The 17,293-nt window shown below is 55.1% G+C and overlaps 1 protein-coding gene across 3 annotated transcripts in view; it reads left to right on the forward strand.

Moving 5' to 3' along the window:
- The window catches only part of ELFN1 (extracellular leucine rich repeat and fibronectin type III domain containing 1), an 82,733-nt gene that overhangs the window by 40,616 nt on the left and 24,824 nt on the right, over positions 1-17,293 (forward strand). For 2 of the 3 annotated variants that reach the window (XM_015133161.3, XM_015133163.3), the window contains exon 2: positions 3,275-3,438. The gene's annotated coding sequence lies outside the window, so the exon portion shown is untranslated. 3 annotated transcript variants of the gene reach the window in all.

Below are 17,293 nucleotides of genomic sequence, written 5' to 3' on the forward strand. Positions count from 1 at the left end.
GTCCTCGGGGAGGTCTGATGAGCCCCCGAATATCACAGACGAAACTGCCTGTGTATTTTCCAGGGTGGGTTCTTAGCTTTGATCCCTCCAGCTCAGTGGTCTCTGAGGCTCCCCAGCCTGCAGTTCCAGACAAAATTGAGCTGTGAGCCTGCACCCTGATGAAGGGATCGTGACCATCTGTCACGATCATCCTTGTTCTACAGTGAGGGAAAGTGAGGCACAGCATTTCGGGGCTTTGTCAAGGTCATGGCCGTGGTGGTGTCGTTCAGCTGCCAGCCTAGCCTCCCTCTGGGTTCCTCCTCCGAGCCACCACGGACCACATACAAGGGCAGGAGCCACCACTTCTTCAAAACCCAGCAGCTGGCCAGGTGCGGTGGCTCACGCCTGTAATCCCAGCACTTTGGGAGACTGAGGCGGATGGATCACGAGGTCAGGAGTTCAAGACCAGCCTGGCCAAGATGGTGAAACCCCGTCTCTACTAAAACTACAAAAATTAGCCAGGCGTGGTGGCGGGTGCCTGTGATCCTAGCTACTCGGGAGGCTGAGGCAGAGAATTGCTTGAACCCGGGAGGCGGAGGTTGCAGTGAGCCGAGATCGCACCATTGCACTCCAGCCTGGGCAACAGAGCGAGACTCCATCTCAAAAAAAAAAGCAACAAACAAACAAAAAACCCAGCAGCTCCACATCTTCCAAATCCCACCTTGCACTGCTGCCACCCACACCACCCTGAATCTCCACAACATGCAAATCTGGGCATGCCCCCTGCCTTCCCAGTGCAGCCCCTGGGCCAGCAACTGCTGCGTGTCAGATCACCAGCAACCCCAGGAATCCCTGATCGATGCTGGCTGTTCAGAAGCGTGGATTTCTAGCAGCAATGCAAGGGCCACTGTGAGGTTGTCTAATCACCTTCACTCCTGTAAAGCACACAGCCCCAGAGAGACCACCCTCCAGGCCTGGCTGGCTTCTACTGGGTGGATGAGTGGGCCCCTGCACCCCATCTTGTGTCCCGCCCCGCAGGTGCCATGTGTTGGCAGATGCCAGGTTGGATGTTGGGTTAAAGCTCAGGCCGTGCCCGAGGGGGTGCGTTGGATGCCTGGGCCTGCATGTGTCTGAGTGAGCCTTTGTGGAGAGCGATGGGTGTGCCTGTGCACGTGAGTGCATGCCTCTGTGCGTGCATGCATGTGTGAGTTCATGTGTATGTGCACACATGTGCAACCCGTGTACCTATGTGTGCACGTGCATACGTGTGTGTGTGTGTACACTCACAGTCTGCTTGTGACGCTAATGGAGAGTGAAACGCTCCAGGGCGGGTGCCCTGACGTGCACACCGTGCCCAGCACACACGTGTGAGAACACACAGAGCCCACTCCCACAGAGTCTGGGCCTCTGCTCGCAGTGACACGGTGGTTCCGTGATGCCTGGGTGTTCCGCCTTTGGATGGCTTTGCTGGAAAGTCCGAGAGCAGCTGGAAATCCGCGTCCTGGCTGGACCCCTCCACGTGACTATGGGCTGGCCGCACACGTCTGTCTCCTAGTCTGTAATACGGAGTGCGTTGCAGAGCTGGGCTAGGTATACAGTAGGCACTCCGCAAGCATACATTCCTGCCTCTCCCCTGGGGCGTTGTGGGAGGCTGGTGGACAAATGCCCTGCGTCGCAGCATCTGCCCTCCCAGCGCGGGAAGCAGGGGCAACCCTGGGGCTGATGGGTGCCCTGGGAGGGACCTTGGGCAGGACCAAGCAAAGAAAGTGGGCATGGGCTGAGTAGACGGCAGGGGGGCTTACGGGGCAAAGGCCTGGGGCAGAGCAGGTGTGGGCCTGGAAGCCTCCCACTATGTTATTTCAGTTACCTTTTCCCACACAGGTTCAGCCTCATTAGCATATTCAAATACACACCATTATTATTTCAATTAGTGGTTAAGTAATTATCTCTAACTGATGAGCATCCCCCCACTTCCCCACGTATTTTTTGGTTATTTACATCCGCTTCTAACCCACAATTTTAGGTAATTACATGCCACTCACTCATCTATTTGCACACACACACTTCCGCCAGCGACAGGTTCCTGCTTGCCTTCTAGCACTCGCTCCAGCTCTGGAGCTGTGGGAGCCAGGCACAGGCAGACAGACCAGGGGGCCCCTCCTGACCCCTGCCAGGGCCTCCTGAGGTTCCCTCAGCCTCCAGGGGCACAGGTGCAGCAGAGCCCAGCGTCAGCCCCCTGCCTCCACACCAACCTTGCCAAGCCCTTTGCACCCAGAACCCCTCTTTGTCCTGCAGACACCACCTCCTCTGGTCCCTGCACCCCACCAGTACCCCACAGTGCTTCCCCTTCTGCCCTCCAGGTGCAAAGGCGTCATTCATGGGGCTGGGCTCTGCACCACACCCCAGCTGTGCGTCCCTGGCAGGATGACTTCTTCTCAGCCTCAGTTTCCCTATCTGCAGAATGGGAATCAGGTACCTCCTCATGGTGAAGAAAGCAAGTATGCTGGTGAAATGAGATGAGGCCTGGAGAATCCTCAGCACCAGGGCTGGGCATGCAGAACTTCCTGGGATTGATCCAGTGGGTGGATGAATGACCTGACCTGTGGGTAGCATAGTTCACTGACCAGCCCAAGGTCTCTTGCTCAGCAGACCAGCACAGAGCTGGGCTTGGGCCTGAGGCTTCTGCCTCCTGACTTAGTTTCCTTCTCGATCATTGGCCTGGCCTGGCACTTGGCATCCTCTACTCCCAGGCAGCTGGGGTGGGAGGTGCCAGGGAGAGGGCCCTGCTAGGGATGGAGCCAGGGTCTCTACCTAATCAGTCCAGCCTGTTGTTTCATCTGCCTTCACCTCATGTAGGGATGTTGGATGCAATGTGCCTGGAAGGTTCCCATGGACCCAGTGGCCCCAGAACCTCTGGGGCTGTGGCCCCAGAAGTGGGCCCCACCTTTGCCCCAAACACCTGGGCCACCGCCAAGTGACTAGAGCTGGAATTGGTTGCAGTGACCCCAGGTCTGGCAACTCCCTCGCTCTGCAGTTCAGCTCACATCTTGCATCTGCTGTTGGCTTCTCTCCCCTCTGTCCCGGCTGGCGCCTGGCTCCATGTGTCAGCCTGCTCTGTGTGTCAGGAAGTCCCCAGCCTCTACGATTTGTTCTTGAGTTGTGACGTACCTGCAGTCCGACACATGTGTGACCAACAGCTGGTGGCTCCGGCAGATGGGGTCTTCCAGCAGCTGAGACGGCTGCAGGAGGCTGTGCTCCATCCCTCCTCACCCTCCTCCCCTCTATCTCTGTGCAGGTGCAGCTGCCTTGGCGACCATTTGTCCTAGGGTTTGTCTGGACTCAGGCTGTCCTGTGTGCTGGAATGAGGCGAACATGTCTATGAGCCCGGCAGGGAGGAATCCTCCAGCCTATTCCTCGCTGGTACACCAGGTTGTTGGCAGGCCCTGACACGCAAGTAAGGTATGCTCTTGTTCCTCATGCTCTATGCAGGGGGTTGCAGGGAAGGGGGACAGGAACAATTCCTAATGACCTGTGAGTAGGTGTGCCTGGAAGGAGATGGAGACAGAGCCAGGTGTCCTGCAGAAATAAGCATTTCTTAGGGATTGACCCTGGTTCAGTGGTGCTGCCCTCAGATGCAGAGAGTGGACAGAGGCCACAGGGGTGGCCTCGGAATTGGACAAGAGGAGCCTGGGGCTGACGGAGGACCTGGAAATGGTCTAAGTAGGTGGTGGCCATACTCGGGGTATGCCCATTATCCTTCCTGACAAGCCAGGATCAACCCTGAGGATTAGAGGAGACTTTATCTTCTACCACTTTTGTGAACAGATATGGTCCAGTGTTGGAGCATAAAACCACTATGTGAATAACATGGCATAGGTCACATAGGTTAATATTGACTTGCAGTATATATTTGAAACAGGTTCTTGTCTGGAACAATATATACAAATTGTTGAATTGAATGCCTAGGTGAATAGGGGGGTGGAGGTCTCCATCCCAATGGCTTGCCAGATCTTTTGGTGACCCAGTTATGCAGTGTCTTTTCTGAGTTTCATCCTGCAGTGGGAAGGTAGCTGGACAAGTTTTTTTTTCTGCAGCATTTTTCAGAAATAGCAGATATGTCCTCTCTGGGCAACTGTACTTTGGATTTGGGAAACTTCATCCAGTTCTAGGACTCCAACTCAGCAGCTTTCAAATTTAGCAGGTCCTGTTACGTAGTTTGTCTAATAGAGCTTGGTTGTAATATCTAACTTGACCAGAAGGAGGCGATATTAAGTGACACAGTACACTGAAAAGTCTGGATTTTAGACCGTGGGTTTCCTCAATAAATAACTCATCTTCCATATTAAAGAGTTCTATATATTGAATTTATTTAAAGTGGTTGTGCTGCTTATGTTCTGCCAATTCCAATGGACCACAAGAGGAAGGCATCTGGGAATTTTCGGGTTCTCTCCTTCGTTACATGGGGGGACAGAAAGAGCCAATCCATCTAGAACCTCCCAAGTCTTGCCTTTTTCTGCTGATGATCAGATGATTCCCCAGACCCCTCCTCAGCTTTTAGAGGGAGGCTTCTCAGGAAGACAAGTTGAACTGGGCTCTGGGGAGGGATCCCAGAGGACCTCGTTTCCTGGGCTCTGTCCTGCCCCCTCGCCCCTGCCACTATGGCATTATTTGAAAGCCTCACCAGGACTTGGTAGGGAGGAGTTCCACGCACAGCACTGGCCCTGCCAACAGCTTGTAGCATCTCCAATTTGGGAGGCCCTCAAGTTGCATCTGTTGCAGCTGTCTCATGTTACAGGTGGGAAAACTGAGGCCCGGGGGGCCACATAGTGATGCAGAGTCAGATCGGGGCAATAAGTCTCCTCTAACTCACAGGCCAGTGTTCGTTTCTCCACGTCTTTCTCCTTCCTTCCCACAAAGGCTGGCAGGCGATGGGGTCCCCAGGACAGGCTGCTCCCTGCCCAGGCCCCAGCCCCTGGTCCACTGCGCTGTTAGCTCTGTCCTGCTCTACTGCCTTGAATATTACCTAGAATATTAGGCCTGGAAGACACCTTCGGGATCATGAACCTATCTTTCTCGTTGTGTAGATGAGGAACTTGAAGCCCAGAGAAGGGAAGAGACTCACTCCCGAGACCACCCAGCAAAATCTTCACAAAGTGGGGGCGAGGCCCCAGATGTTCCATGCCCCCAGCCTGGAGTTCCCTGATGCACAGGGGGGCTGCCCTGCCCGAGCCAGGATCAGCAGGGACTCAGACGCCAGCCCTACCTGGCCCCATCTGTGGTCTTCCTCCTCCCCAGTGGGATAGTCTCTCCTTCCCATCTGGGATCCCTCCAAGCCCTGCTGACCTTGATACCACCTTTGTATTCCAATCCCCCTCCTCCTGGGAATATATGGACCAGGCTCCTGGGGGGTTCACAGTGAGAGCCCCGGGTCCAGGCTGTGTCTTCAGAGTGCAGCGATGTCCTCCCCGTGTGCAGACTCTGTGTTCCATGTGGGTCTGTCGGTTGGCCTAGAAAGTGGAAACGAGGGAACGAACCCGGGGTGGGTCCGCTGCGCAGGGATGGGTGGTGGCAGCTGCCACTGAGGCCAGCCTGTGGGACCCCTACTCAGCCTGTGCCCCAAACATCCAGAGGCCAGAGGAGGGGAGGGGAGGGAAGGGCAGGGAGTGTGGGAAGAGGAGGAGATGAGAGAGGAACAGAGAGATCCAGAAAATATAGAGACTTCTAGAAAGAGGAGGAGACAGCCAGAGGCTCAGAGAGACATGGGAAGGAAAAACCTTGAAGAGAGAGAGAGCGAGCGAGAGAGTGAGAAGATGAGAGCGAGCGAGAGAGAATGAGAGCGAAAAAGAGCGAAAGAGAGCGAGAGCGAGAGAGCACGCTCAGAAACAGAAATCCCGGTTTTCAGTTCTTCACGTATTCATCCAATCTGTGTGATCACCTACCAAAGCAAAGCCCTGTGACAGTGATCTGCACCTGCCCCTCTGTGGGCAACAGTATCCCCACCTGAAATGTGAGGATGTCCCCACAGACCCTCTCTCGATGGGGCCTCCCTGGGCTGGGAGCTCTTGGGAAGTCAGGGCAGTCTGGGGGAGGGGGCGGCAGCTCGGACCATGCCAGGAGCCCAGGAACCCCCGGCCTCCAGACTGAGACCCACATTGCGACAGACAGAACACAGAGGCCCACAGGGCTGCGGCAGAGTGTGGACAGTTAGGGTGAGGCTAGCGGACTGGGCTGTGTGGACCCCAGGCCATTGCACAGCCATTGGGGATGGGACAGTGGTTGGGAGGCCTGAGCTGAGCTTTGCTTGAGATGGTCAGCGGCAGCCACGGGCCTTCCCTCTCTGTGTCTTTACATATGGGGGTCCTTTTGCCTGGAACACCCTGTCCCCCAAGTTTGTCTGATTCTTTTCTTTTTTTTTTTTTGTAATCTTGCCCTGTCGCCTAGGCTGGAGTGCAGTGGTGCAATCTCGGCTGACTGCAAGCTCTGCCTCCAATTTTCAAGTGATTCTCCTGCCTCAGCCTCCCAAGTAGCTGGGATTACAGGCACCTGCTGCCATGCCCGGTTAATTTTTATATTTTCAGTAGAGACGGGGTTTTGCCGTGTTGGCCAGGCTGGTCTCAAACTCCTGACCTCAAGTGATCAGCCCGCCTCAGCCTCCCAAAGTGCTGGGATTACAGGCGTGAGCCACCACACCTAGGCTTTCTTTCCTTTTTAAAGGTCAGACCACCTCTGTCCTGCTGGGTTTTGGATGTGAAATGCTGTGCAAGTCATTTCTACCTCTGACCTCCCTCTTTTATCTCTCATCTTTTATCAGGACAGCTTCAAGTCCCTGCCCACATTTTATCTATAAAATAGGGAAAATAAGGCCCCTCCCGGGAGGGAAGCCTTCAGTGGGATGTGTAGACTGCCTGGCATCAAGTAGGTGCTCATTCAACCACACTGGGCATTGCCCTGAGCATGGAATGGGAACTCAGCAGTCTCCAGAACACCGATGCTCCATCCGTGTTAGTTTGTGCCTTCCTCCCAGAGATGCCTGTCCTTCCATCCCAGCCCAAGTTGAGGCTCCTTCAGGCTCACTGCAGCCTGGTGGGATCACCCCAGCCCCGTAGCCTCCAGAATCCTCTCCAGGCATGAAATCTCTGTCTTCTCTCTTGCATCAGCTCCACGCTGCTGACTCTGTGCTGTGAGCCTCAGAGCCCGGCAGGTGGGAGACGGTGCATAAACGTTTGTTGAATAAGTAGATGGGACGCTTCCCAGCCCGGCCCACCTCAGAAGGCAGGTGGTAAGACAGATGGGCCCTGGCTCCTGTGCGGTCTGATGTTGGAGGCAGCTGCTTCGCTGGTCTTCCTCAGGAACTTGGGGATGGGACGCATTGTTTCCGAGATCCCTTCTAGGGACATCCTTTTGTCATTCAGCAAGTTGAAGTTTCCCAGCTTCTAACACCTCTGCCCCTCTCCTCCATTCCTGCATTCAAGGCCTGGTCCCTAGAAGTTGCTTTTATCCAGGCAGTGATTGAGACTTTAGAAGGGGCTCTCTGGTATCCTGTGACCCTGGGTGACCTTGGCTGGACTCGTTCAGCACCAGGGAGAGAGGCCGGGGGAGGGCCGGCGGCTATGATAGGAGGTAGAGGCCTGTTCAAGACAGTAGGGCCTGGGAGCCCAGAGAGGTGAGCCCAGACCCTGTCTGCAAGCCCCTTCCCCTTCGTAGGTCTCAGTTTCCCTCTCTGGGGAGTGGGAGCGATGCCCTTGCTGGCAGAGGTGCTGCTGAAATGCAGGGCTGGCATCCCAGCGACTCGCCCAAGGCCACCTCACCAATCCCCGCATGCTGCGTGCAGCCGCTCCCCCAACACTGCCGCACGCCCGGCTCCCCTCCCCCACCTCTCCAGGAGCAGTTATTTATCTGCCGGAGGGTGACAGGCGGCTGTGGCTGGTGTGTTGAGCCGCCGTCCAGAGATCAGCTGGCGGCTGCCGAGCAAACAGCGCGAGCTAATCAGCAAAAGGTCACGCCAGCTCCCGGAGCCCCCGCGTTTGAAGTCTTGCCTCACACGGGCAGGCTGGAAGGAACCTGGGACGTTGAGTTAGTGGCTCAGTGACCAGGACAGCTTCAAGTCACTGCTCACAACTCATCGCCCACTTGACCAGCCTACGCCTCTGAGGCTGCGTCTTCTAGAGATTCCCCAGCCCCAAGGGAAACCCATCCCCTGTCTCCAGGCTGAACAAACCCTCTTGCGACAGAGGCTCAGCCCCCAGCATGCGGAGGGGCCAGGCTTAACCACCCCAGCCCTGCTGGCTCCCCCTGCCCGGGACAGACTGTCCCTCAAAGCAGCAGTGCAGGGCTGGGCAGCATCCCCACCAGACTCCATTCACCACTCCCCACACCACCTCCGACTTCAAGCCTACCGCCTTCCTCTAAATCCATTCACTTTTTAAAAACCTAAATACATTTATTTAAAAGGGAAGCTTTATAGCACTACTACAAATGGAAAACAAGCCTCTCTTGCCATAAATAGAATTCATAATCATAAAAATAAATTCAGTGGAAACAAAACAATGTTATTAAATTCTAGTTGGATGCTGTAGCCCCGGGGGAGGTTCAGAGCCCAAGGCCTGCTATTGCTTTATTAAAACGGGAGAGTGGTAAGTGTGCAGAGGTGTTCAAGACTCACCAACCCTGATCTGAGACTTTCTTCTTGTTGTAATCAAGAGTATTAAAGTGAGAGTAACTTTCTCATAAAATGATTCAGTAGTATTTTATGCTGTGTCAGCTAGGGACTGAGTTTGTCTGTGCAAGACAAACCTAAACACTGCATGATTGAACCCCACATGGGGGTCATTTTTCTTATGCAAAGAGGGTGGCAGTGGAGCTGGTACATAGCCTAAGGGGGTTGTCAGTGGCCCAGGTTCCTTGTAGCTTCCTGCTCTGCAGCTGTGGACATTTGTCCTCATGGCCTCAGGATGGCTGCCACACCTCCGGCCATTGTATCTGCATCTCAGGCAGGAAACCAGGAAGTGGGTAGAGGTGAAGAGGAAGGGAATACACCAACTAAGTCTGTTCCTTATCATTAGGAAGGTAGCAGCCAACACCTGAGCCGTTCTCCTGCCCACGGCGGTCACTGCTGCCTTTCGGTTGGTGCTTACTACATGTCTTATTCGTTTGCCAAGTGGTTATTTGGCACCTACTAGATGCCAGGCAATAGACCTTGTCCCGGTGGTATTCACAAGGTGCATGCTGACATTTGTAAGATGAGCCACAGCCCATTCTGGGGCATCCTCCAGGGGCATCCCTTAACCCAGCCTGGGTTCTCCCTGCTTCCGCCTCCACCCCACACCTGGCTGCTTTTCCTCACAGGAGCCCAGCACAAGGGCAGCCGCTGCCTCCATCCTATCTCACCTCTGCACACACTCGGAACTGCCCAAGCCCAGCCTGGACGGAGTCGCCCCATGGGCCACCCTGGATGAGAAGGGAGCTGTTCCTTTCCCCTCCCCGGCACCTGGGTCTCCTGCCAGCTTCTGCCTCCTGCAGAGCCCCTTCCCCGCCACAATCAACCTGCTCCTGCAGCAGGCCAGGCTGCAGGGATCCAGCTTCTGCTCCTAGATCTTCATTGGTCTTTTAATTTCCTCCTGTCATTTACATCATGTGACTCCTGTAACTTCATTAGCAGACAGAGGGTGTGACTGCAGATGCCCGGCCCCCTGCCTCTGGCCTCTCCCGCTGGGCAGGCCCTGGAGATTCCCTCCTTCCCCTGGGTCAGGGCTCCTGAAGGCTGCCTCCGGCCCCAGTTTGCCCATCCCTGCCGCAGACTTTGTCTTTCAGCCTGAACTCTGGCCTCCTCCCCTTGTAGACCCTCCCCCTGACTTTGAACTCTGGCCTCTGACCCCTGGTCTCTGACCTGCTCTTTGGCACCCAGCGGGAGGGATCTGTCCCAGGCCCAGGTTTAACTGTGGGCGCCATTGCTCACCAGCTGTGCACACAGAGGCAAGTCATGTAACCTCTCTGTGTTCTTCCTCAGTGAGTTGGGGGTGAGGGTCTGTAAGTGAATGAGAAGCCAGGAGTCCTCTCAGCTGTGCCTGCTCCCCTTCCACTTGCTCCCGTCTCCTGACCACCCTGAGGTTCTGCCCACCCCGAGGTCCTACTACCCTGCAGTCCAGCCTTGGCTTGAGCTACCTCCAGGTTGCCCTGCTGGTCCCACAGCCAGAGAGTCTAGGGTCATCGTGCTGTGTGCTGTGGAGGCCCAGGCCCCAGGGGGTCACACAGCATCTGGTGAGGTGACCGCCTGGCTAAAGTCTGAAGCCCTCTTGGGGCCTTGGTGTGTGCCCGGCAAGCCCTCTGGGCAGGTGCCACTGAGTCTTTCTCCCCCATCCTCCCTCCATAGCCTCAGCTGCCTTCCTTCCTGCCACTGGACATGGGTGTACGTCTGTGTGTGCATGCGTGTTTGCATGCCCCAGGCTGGCCCAGCTACAGGCCTGCACAGGTGTGATCCCCAGGCCCCCTGCATCCCCGAATGGGGATACAGAATATCCACATTCTGTACACACAGTTGCGTGCATCCCTGTGCATACATGTCGCGTGATGACCCCTGGGGGCTGCGCGCATGCCGTAGCCATCCCTTCCCCCTGCAAACTTAGCCCCAGTGACTCCCAGCCAGGGCTGCAGCGACACTCCCCCAGCCCCACCCGGGAAACTGTGAATCCAGCAGCGAAAGTGGGTCAGAGAGCGTGCGGGGGGACTGGAGGGCCTGGGGAGGAGGCCAGCGCCAAGGTCTGGCTTGACGGCAGCCATGGAGGGGGAGGAGGGAGGAAGGAGAGTTGGGAGAAGAGGAGGAACTGCAGGGGCCAGGGCGCAGGTGGCCAGCACGGGGCATGGGAGCCAGAGGGAAATTAGCAGACAGGGCTGTTGTTTTTCCATAGCAATGATTTGATCCGGAGAGACGTGGCCCAGAGCTCAAGGAGCTGCTTCTCTGCCAGAGTGTGCAGGAGGGAGGAGGGGGAAGCGTGGAAGGAGAAGAACACGTTTACTGAGCACCTTCTAGACGCAGCCTCTCCGTAACACCAGAGCCCTGAGCGATGGGCATCAGTGGTGCCACCACACACAGGAAATAGAGGCAGACAGGGGCTGTGCATCTGCCCAGAGCAGGAGCCCAGGAGAACCGTCCAGGCTCCAGTATCACAGCCTTGCTATTCTCTACATGGAGATCACAGGCACCTGGAGCAGCCCGTGGGGCTCTCTGCCTGCCCTAGCTTAGGCTGCTTAGGACGTTGGAGCATCCTGGCCTGGCCACTTGCAGCATGGCCCTGAGATGCCATGAGTACCTCAGTGGGCCGCAGTTCCAGGCTTGCTCAGCTGACACGCTAAGCCTCTGGGACACCCAGGAAGGGGCAGGTGGAGGTAGGCAGGGTGCCCAGTCTGCAAGCATATGCTACGGTCTTACTGTGTGCTCCACTCAGAGGAAGGTACGGGGGAGCTGGAGCCCTAGCTGTGCCCCTGGGAGCCCAGGCCTGGCTGGGAATGTGGTTCATGGGGGGCCCTGACCCTCCCAGAGAGGAACGATGCACGCATGCAGAACTCAGAGAATCAGACAGATAGAGTGACCTTCTAGGAAGGAAGAGTGTGTGAGAGGGGCACAGGGGGCTTCTGGGTGTGAGGTGAGAGATGGCAGAAACGGTGGCGTCTCCACCACGCATGGCATGTGCAAAGTATAGGGACGGCCAGGGTGGAGCTGTGGTGCCAGGGTGGGAAAAAGGAAATTGGGCATGTCAGGGACAGATTGCAGGGGAGGAGGAGGAAGTTGTAGTCCTGCTTCTCCTCCCTTCCCCATCTACCCAGAGTACCTCCAGATTGTGCCAGGCCCCCTCCCTTGTCGTCTGCTCCTCTGAGCGGGAAGCCTCTCATCTGTATTAGGTAGGGACAAGCTGTTGAAGAACGGTAGTTTAAATAAGATAGAAGTTTATTTCTCTTTCACAAACAGCCAGAAGTCAGTGGCCCAGGGCTGGTAGGGTGGCTGTGTCACCATCAGCCGTAGTTTCCACATCTGGGACCAAAGTGGCTGCTCCTGCTCCCACCATCACATCTGCATCCCAGCTGGCAAGGAGCATGTAGGCCCATTCCTTTTTTTTTTTTTTTTTTTTTTGAGACGGAGTCTCGCTCTGTCGCCCAGGCTGGAGTGCAGTGGACGGATCTCAGCTCACTGCAAGCTCTGCCTCCCGGGTTTACACCATTCTCCTGCCTCAGCCTCCCGAGTAGCTGGGACTACAGGCGCCCGCCACCTCACCCGGCTAGTTTTTTGTATTTTTTAGTAGAGACGGGGTTTCACCATGTTAGCCAGGATGGTCTCGATCTCCTGACCTCGTGATCCGCCCGTCTCAGCCTCCCAAAGTGCTGGGATTACAGGCTTGAGCCACCGCGCCCGGCCTAGGCCCATTCCTTTTAAGGGAGTCGTTCACCAGTGGAACACTTCAACTCCACTCACATCCTGTTGGCTGGAATGTGGTCCTAGCTGCCAGGGCAGCTAGAAATGTAGTATTTTGGTGGGTCCAGCTTAAATTTGGAGTTCAATTAGTAAAGGAGGAAGAGGAGAATGGGGACCAACGAAAGGTCTTGGCCACTGATTCCTCTGGACACCCTGGGGCCGCAGTACCTTGTAGGAAGAAGGGAGAGTAGGTCATCCTCAGCGGGCCTGGCTGACGAATGGGAAGTAGCACCAGGGGTAACTGACCCCTCCACAGGGCCTCTCCTGGGTCCTGGCTGAAAGCCTTTCTCGCTACAAGTTGAAATAGGAGGAAATCATTAGTATGCATTGAATGCAAAGGTGCCCAGAGAGACAGTGACCATGTAATCTAGTGTCCAAACCAAAGCACTTCTGAGAGTACAAAGAGGCGGCATTTGTAGTGACGTCAGGACAGTAGGGCGGACCAGGATGGGCCACCCACCTGGAGACCGTTCCATCTGTGTTCTGGCTGGGGAAGCTGAGGTCCTCAGTCACACCAAAGTTAATGATGGAGCCACTCTAGGACTCCAGAAAGGCCCCCTCCCTGGCTGTGTTGGTTCAGATTCCCTCTTGCCCGTTGTTTGGCTTGTGGACCTCAGCTCCGACCTGTCTGGCATCCCATCCTGGACAGAGGGGTCTTGTGCCTCTGCCCTCATTTCTCTTCCTGAGACCCTCACCTCCTCTGAGCCATACTCCAGGGGTTCTTAGGATGGGATGCACAGGAGGCTAGAAACGTGAGCTTCCTCTTTTTTTTTTTTTTTTTTTTTTTTTTTTTGCCCCCAAGAGTGTCTGGGACCAATCCGGAGCTGTCCAGGGTCCTGACCGCTTGCATCACATCCAGGATTGAATGAGTGCTTCCATCTCCACCCCCAGGGGTTACCAACAGGGCCCCGCCCACCCACAGGACCAGCTCTGGGCTAGGCAGCCCCCTCTAATTCCCACTTCCACAGCCAGGGCCCTCTGGACACACCCACCCCTGGAGACCCCTGTGTCTTAGAGATGGCCCCATTGTTCCCCAAGCCTCCCAGCCCCCGCAGTGCCCTCCCTGCCTCCCTCAACCGACAGAAGGAGGAGCTGAGTTTAGATGGGGCCACAGACTCTGATTCTGTGAGGACACTGCCCTTTCCAGGTCTGCTGGCAGACCTTTGGCATCTTCTTGAAAACCAAAGACACAACAGAGCCCAGAGAAATCTCCCCAAATGGCGGGGTTCGAAGCACTGGGATCAGGCCAGGAGCAAATGGCTAGGAGGCGGGGGGACCTCCCCCACCATCATCTCTGCAAACCCTTCCCCACCATCACCTCTGAAAACCCTCTCCCACCATCACCTCTGCAAACCACCCCCCCTCAACCATCACCTCTGCAAACCCCAGCCCCAGCCACCGACACTCAGGTGGGGGCCTCCCCCACCATCTCCTCTGCAAACCCCAGCCCCAGCCACCCAGCAGTCCATGTCCTGGGTTCCCCTTTCTTAGCCCAGAAATAAGACTCAGCTGACAGCATCTTGGCACAGCATCCTTTGCGAGCCTGATGCTGCCTGGAGATGTCCCAGCCAGACACCTCTCCTTTTAAACCCCACCCTCTGCCCATTCTCCCTGTCCCAGGGAAGCCAGTATCCTTGCACTCAGGCCCAGCCTGGATGGAGTCCATGGCCTTTGCCCTTACTCCAGTGGGAAGACGAAGATGGGAACAGTCGGGGGGCAGACGTCTCCGCAGTGGGCCCCAGGCTTCCTCTGCCTGCCCTTGATTTTCCCAGAGGCCTGCTGGCTCACGCCTGCCGGGAGGCCCAGACAGCTGCTGGAAAGGGGCAGCCAGCTATGCCCCAGCAAGCCTCAGGAATGGGTCCCCAGCCTCCACCCAGGCACAGCGAGAACACCGAGGCCATGAGCCAGGGAAACAGCGTGCAGGTTTGTGGCATGAATGAATGGAAAACCGCGTTCAATAACCCGGCCGCATCTAACCAGGCAGGTGGTAGACCAGATGGCTCTTTGCGCCAGCTTGTGTGCCAAGAACCTCAGCAGGTTGTGATGCCTTTCTGAGCTCCTTAAAAGCTCCTTCCTATTCTAGTGCATCTCGGGCCCTGGAGACCACCTCTCTCCCCTTCCTGTGGTGGGATCCCCTCCTCCCCCCAGCACTCCCCCACCACCTAGTACTTGGATCTCTCTTCCACAGTGTAAGCTCTTACTTTTATTATGTAACATAGAACATCATTGTATTATTGTCTAAAGTAACAACTACTAAATACTGAGCATGAACAAACTCAGACCTTGCATGCTCGGGTGACTGTGTGGCCTCTGGTACAGAGGCAGCGCCACACCCATCCTGCCTGGGCCCAGGTCCCAGCTGTGTCCCTTACCAACGTGTTCCATGTGCTCGCTCTGTGCCTCAGTTTCCTCTTCTGGAAAATGAGAATGATCCGAGGACTCTCCACATCATAGTGTTTCTATGTGTTTAATAACATGTTTAAATAAACATGTGTCAGCGCTTGCACAATTAAACATTGGATAAAAGCTGTCTGGCATTACCGTAATGAGTTCTCTCATTCCTGTGAGGTAGCTGAGAGGCACAGAGAGATTTAGCAACTTGTACTGGGGGAGGGAGAGCTGGTGGGAGGCAGTTACGTGACTGATCACTCACTCACCCTCCTCCTGGCTGCCCAATCAGGCCTAATGTTTTCAGGGAGGTACAGGGGTGTCACCTTGGAGAGGGATGACCTCACTGTGTGACTCAGGGAAAATCCCTTTCCCTCTCAGGCCCTCAGTGTGTAGGTGCAAGCTCTCAGCGGGCAGATGCCAATATTGGGAGCTTCTCTTGATGTGACTCCAGGCACGCTGGAAGGCACACAGAAGGCAGCGAACTTGCTGGACAGTGCATCCCATTTGCCCTGTGCCATGCCATAGCATGGTGCCTGGCACATAGTAGGTGCTTTAAATGCCTTGTCAGCTGGATGAAAAACAGCTGGGGCCTTAAAGCCATCAGCCTGTGAGATGAAGGTTCAGCTTCTCATGGGCACCATTTTACACGGCATCGAGTTACACACCTGCCAAGCCCACCACGCTCAGTCCATCAGGTCTTTCCTCAGTGCCCAGTGGAAGCCAGGCCTGTCAGGGTGGAAGGGGGTGTTCTGAGGTGGGGACGGCCTGCAAAACCATCGCTCACCATCTGTTGTCCGGGGGTCTGTGAAGCCAGTCAGTACCTCTGCCCATGGCATAGGGAGGTCCTGGAAGGGAACGAGAAGGCCCAAGCTCAAGTCTCGCTCGTCCCCTGTGACTCTGTGACACTCCCTCCCTTCCCCTCTCTGGTCTTCAGTGATTCCGTCTGTGCTATGGGAGCTTTTGTGTGACTCACTGCCAGAGGCCCCTGGCTTACGGCTCCAGGAACGTTCTGGGATGGGTACATCTCATCCTTTACTACAACAGGTATGAAGTGGACGGTCTTTTGCCCCAGCCTTGGGAATGGCTGAGCTGGTCAGGGGCCCAGGTGGCCCAGGCCTGGTCCTTGGGACTAGAGAAACAGTGCTTAGACCAGACAGGTGGTCCAGCTGGAGAAGGGGGCATATTAACAAGTACAGGTGCTTAGCCCGACCTAGACTTACCAAATCAGGACCCCAGAGTATGTCTTGGAAGCCTCTTTTTCTAAACTTCATGAGTGACCTTCACAGCTAGCCCAATTTAGGATACTTTTTTTTTTCTTTTTTTTTTTTTTGAGATGGAGTCTTGCTCTGCCACCCAGGCTGGAGTGCAGTGGCGCGATCTCGGCTCACTGCAACCTCCACCTCCAGGGTTCAAGCGATTCTCCTGCCTCAGCCTCCCGAGTAGCTGGGACTACAGGCGCCCGCCACCGTGCCCCGCTAAGTTTTGTATTTTTGGTAGAGATAGGGTTTCACCATGTTGGCCAGGCTGGTCTCAAACTTCTGACCTCAAATGATCTGCCCACTTCAGCCTCCCAAAGTGTTGGGATTACAGGCATGAGCCACTGCACCTGGCCAGGAGCTACTTTTTTAGTCCGCCTTCCACCCCAGTACTTTAGTGGCGTCTCTGGTGTCCTGCCTCTCGTTGTATACCTCCACTAACGGGGAGCTCAGTCTTACGTGGCAGCCCATTGCTTTCTAAAACATTTTAAAATTGATTATAAAATATTTAAGATGTCTCAAATATTTAAGTAATCCCCTATAAATATTTCACTAGTTATAAAATATTTAATACAATCAATGACCTAAGGAATAATACAATGAATACCCAAATACCTGCCCCCTTCCCAGCTTAGTCCCTGTGCACTAAGATCCTATATCCCTCTTTCTCTTTAAAAACTTTTTTGGCTGGGCGCAGTGGCTCATGCCTATAATCCCAGCACTTTGGGTTTATAGTGAACCTCCATCTCAAAAAAAATTTGTTTTCATAGTGGTCAAATACACATAAAATTCACCATCTTACGCATTTCAGCATGCAGTTCAGTGGTGTTCTGTGGATTTACAGCGCTGTGTGACAGACCCCCACAACATTATTGTGACACATTTTTTATACTATGACCATATTTGTACAAATGCCTATGTAATACACTTTTGCCAGCTCTGAAGCTTTGGATATGGGGTGTGATACAGTAGGTATCTTGGACAGCTGGCTGGTTGGCTGGGAGGCATATTTGTGAGTGGGATCCACTCTGTGCACGTGACCCAGTGGTTCCTTCTTTTTCACTCCTGCATAGTACTCCACCAAGCCCATGCCTCACAAGGTTCTGGTCCACTCTCTTGTGGACATCCGGTGTCCGCCCTGTCACCATTATAAACAATGCTGTTTGGGACATCTTTGGGTAGCTCTCCCGGCTTCTCTGGGGCT

This window comes from Macaca mulatta, chromosome 3, assembly GCF_049350105.2.
Source record: "Macaca mulatta isolate MMU2019108-1 chromosome 3, T2T-MMU8v2.0, whole genome shotgun sequence".
NCBI classification, from domain to species: Eukaryota; Metazoa; Chordata; class Mammalia; order Primates; family Cercopithecidae; genus Macaca; species Macaca mulatta.